At 44.5% G+C, this 4,198-nt stretch overlaps 1 protein-coding gene across 1 annotated transcript in view; it reads left to right on the forward strand.

Annotated features, from left to right (window-relative positions):
• The first annotated feature begins 3,914 nt into the window (after positions 1-3,914).
• LOC122564708 (thymosin beta-10) overlaps positions 3,915-4,198 on the forward strand; it is a 1,792-nt gene continuing 1,508 nt past the window's right edge. Inside the window, exon 1 of the mRNA XM_043719831.1 lies at positions 3,915-4,022. The gene's annotated coding sequence lies outside the window, so the exon portion shown is untranslated. The remainder of the gene's footprint in view (positions 4,023-4,198) is intronic.

The following is a 4,198-nucleotide window of genomic DNA, read 5'->3' on the forward strand; positions in this document are numbered from 1 at the left end:
CAGATGCCTTTTAAATGTTGTAAACGTACCAGCCTCCACCACCTCCTCCGGTTAATTTCATACACCCTCTGCATGAAAAAGTTCCCCCTTAGGTCCCTTTTAAATCTTACCCCTCTCATCTTAAACCTATGCCCTCTAGTTTTAGACTCCCCTATCCTGGGGAACAGACTTTGGTTGTTTACCCTATCCATGCATCTCATGATTTTATAAACTTCTATAAGGTCACCCCTCGGCCTCTGATGCTCCAGGAAAAATAGCCCCAGTCCCCCTATAGGTCAAACACTGTGGCCCAACCAATGTCCTGTACAGCCGCAACATAATCTCCCAACTCCTGTACTCAATGCTCTGACCAATAAAGGCAAGATACCAAACACCTTCACTATCCTATCTACCTGCCACTCCACTTTCAAGGAACTATGAAAGTGCACTCCAAGGTCTCTTTGTTCAGCAACACGCCCCAGGAACTTACCATTAATTTTTTTAGTCCTGCCATGATTTGCCTTTCCAAAATTAGCACCTCGCGTTTATCTAAATTACATTCCATCTGACACTCCTTGACCCATCGGCCCATCTGATCAAGATCCCGTTGTACTCTGAGGTAACCTTCCTTACTGTCCACTACATCTCCAATTTTGGTGTCATCTGCATACCTCCTATGTTCACATCCAAATCATTTATATAAATGATGAAAAACTGTGGACTCAGCACCGATCCCTCTGGCACACCATTGGTCACAGGCCTCCAGTTTGAAAAGCAATTCTCCACCACTACCCTCTGTCTCCTACCTTCAAACCAGTTCTGTATTCAAATGGCTAATGTTTTCCATATTCCATGTGATCTAACCTTGTTAACCAGTCTACCATGCAGAATGCCTTACTGAAGTTCATATATATCACATCCACTGCTCTGCCTTCATCAATTCTCTTCATTACTTCTTCAAAAATCTCAACCAAGTTAGTGAGACATGATTTCCTTCACACAAAGTCATATTGACTATCCCTAATCACTCCTTGCCTTTTCAAATATATGTATATCCTGTCCCTCAGGATTCCCTCTAACAACTTGCCCACCATGTCAGGCTCACTGGTCTATCGTTCCCTGGCATTTCCTTACCACCTTTGTTAAATAGTGGCACTACACTAGCCAACCTCCAGTTTTCCAGCACCTGTGACTATTGATGACACAAATATCTCAGCAAGGGGCCCAGCAATCACTTCCCTAGCTTCCCACCACGTTCTAGGGTATACTAGATCAGGTCTCAGGAATTTATCCACCTTAATACATTTTAAGACGTCCAGCACCTCCTCCTCTGTAATATGTACATTTTTCAAGATGTAGCTATTTGTTTCCCCACATTCTATATCTACCATGTCCTTCTCCACAGTAACACTGATGCAAAAATTTGTGTAGTATCTCCCCCATCTCCTACCATTCAATACATAGGTGGCCTTGCTGATCTTAAAGGGGCCCTATTCTCTCCCTACTTACTCTTTTGTCCTGAATGTATTTGCATCACTTTTGGAGCTCAGCTCTTTAGCCCATGTTTAAATCAAGGTTGTAATGAGGTCATGAGCTGAGTGGCCTTGACCAAACTCAAACTGAATATCAGCTAATTGCTTATTATCATTTAATAGCACTTGATAGCTGATAATTGGTTGGGTTGGATTTGTTGTGGTTTTTGTTACAACATACTGAAGTATTTATTCAGAATACTGAGCCGATGACAGTAATGTAGCTATACTGGAATATTTGGCTTGGGATACATCAAGGTCTAGAACTCAAGTCTTCAGTACTGTTGCTAGAAAGATGTCAGGGCCAATAGCCTTTGCAGTATCTAGTACCTTCAGCCACCTCTTGATATCATTCGGAGTGAATCAAATTGGCTGAAGACTGGCATCTCTGATGCTGCAAACTTCGGGAGAAGGGCGAAATAGATCATCCAAAATGGTTGCAAATGCTCTTTTGCATTGAGATGCTGGTGTTGAGGACATCTTGTGGAGCCGTCTCTTCCAAAGACTATGTCATGATCACAATTACCAATATAATCATGGCTGGATGTATCTGTGAGAGGTAGATTGTTCAGAATAATGTAAATTAAGTATTTCTTTCTTGTTGCATCCCTTGCCAATTGCCACTGACCCAGTCTCGGAGGTATGTAATTTGGAATTTCATGAGTATGACTGCTTCTGGCTGTTGCTTGGTTGGTTTATTGTTGATAGAATTGACAGGGCTGAGTTTGCCATTGTAGTTTCCCATGGCTTGATTGATGCTGGGTGGTCTGCCTGATTTAATTCCTTTTAGGCTTGATACTATAAGTGGCTTGCTAGAACCATTTCAAAAGAGAATTTAGAGTCAACCACACTGCTGATGTGGCAATATTGGAATGACCACCATCATGTTGGCATTGACAAAACTACTCTAAATCTATACTAATCTCACTTTCCAGCACTTAGCCCAAAGCCTTGAAAGTTATGACATTTCAAGTTTCATCTACGTACTCTTTAAAGACTGTGAGGTTTCTCATCTCAACTACCCTCACAGGTAGTGTAATACAGATTCCCACTAGTCTCTGGGTGAAATTAGTTTTCTCAAATCCTCCATAAACCTCCTGCACTTCACCTTAAAATTATGTCCCCTTGTTATTACTCTTCAACCAAGCAGAACAGCTGATTTCTATCCACCCTGTCACAATCCAATACACCGCTATCAGGTCCTCTCTCAAAAACCTGAGCCTATCAAGACTTTCTTCATTGTTAAAATGCTCCAATCCAGGCAATACCCTGGTGATTCTCCACTGCACCTCCTCCAATACAATCATATCCAACCCATAATGCGATGACCAGAATTGCACATAGTACACACGCTGTGGTCTAACTAAAGTTTTATACTGCTCCAACATAACCTCCCTGTTGTTATAATCAATGTCATGACTGATAAAGCCAAGCATCCCTATGCCTTACAAATTACCATATTAATCTGTCCTACAACATTCAGGAAGCCCTCTGTTTCTCTGAGTTTCCATTATTCTGCCATTAGATTTCTATTAGGTAAGGATATGAAGAGATGTTGGAAACACAGTTGATAAATGGAGTTCAGATGCAGCTACAGCATCAGGAGATAACTGCAAAATGGAACTGGCTGGATAGAACAGAAAGTGTCATTTCTGTGTTGGGTTATCAAAGTTCTGCACTATCAAAGTTGAAGATGGAAAATTTACCCAACACTGTTACAACTGGTCATAAAGGGCCTTTGATGTCCGCTGTAATTTGCTTTGCGGAGCTGAACCTGATGCTCTACGGGAGTGGTTCACCTCTATCTTTGCAGAATGGATGAAGAGAGTTGGCCAGGACTTCTGGCACGGGGCTATATTGAAGGTGACACTAGGATGCTTTTTGGGCATCCAGACGAAATCACTGCCATGTTGTGGCACCCATGTTGTGCAATCAATTGAAAATCAAGTCCAAGCAAGACATTTCTAACTAAATTAAATGTTGGCAAGGCACTGTGAGCTGTTCAACAGTTGGTGGACGGTAAATCCCAAGTCTATTTTTCCCTACAACTGCTGCAGTTCTGCTTGCTTGCCCCTGGCTGTGCTATCATCCAGGGTTACAGATGAGGGAGGGAGCGCCTGATCAATTGTCCGCACTCCCTCCTTCCCTCTCTCCCAAAGCCTCTCCTCCTCCCTCCCTTCCTCTCATCTTTCTCTCACAATTACCCCACTCCCCCATCTCTTCGCCCACATCCCCTTATTTCTCCACCACCCACGCCTACGTCACCCCTCCAACCACCCTTTCCTTTTCTCTTTGTCTCTGTCCGGCTTCATTGATTAAATCCAAACCATCTCCTGGCCCCGCCCCATTAACCATATTAGGGTAGAAGGGGGCGTGGCGATGAGGGGAATGTGCGGGTCTTGGAAGGGGCGGGACCCTACTCTATAAAAGGTGGAGGCGGCGGCGCTGGCTATTGTTCACGGATCGAGCGGCGGAGAGTGGTCAGTGTGGGTCTGGACAGAGACCGTGAGGGTAAGGAGGGAGCGGCGCTGCCCGCGGGCAAGGGGGGGGAGAAGCATCCCCCCTCATCCCACTCCCCAGAAGGCAAGGAGGGAGCATCTCTCTTCTCCCCATCCCACTGCACAGAGCACAAAGAGGGAGCTTTCCCCACATCCCACTCTTCCTCCCCCCCCCCCCCACATCCCACT

Source organism: Chiloscyllium plagiosum, chromosome 2 (genome assembly GCF_004010195.1).
Source record: "Chiloscyllium plagiosum isolate BGI_BamShark_2017 chromosome 2, ASM401019v2, whole genome shotgun sequence".
Classification (NCBI taxonomy): Eukaryota; Metazoa; Chordata; class Chondrichthyes; order Orectolobiformes; family Hemiscylliidae; genus Chiloscyllium; species Chiloscyllium plagiosum.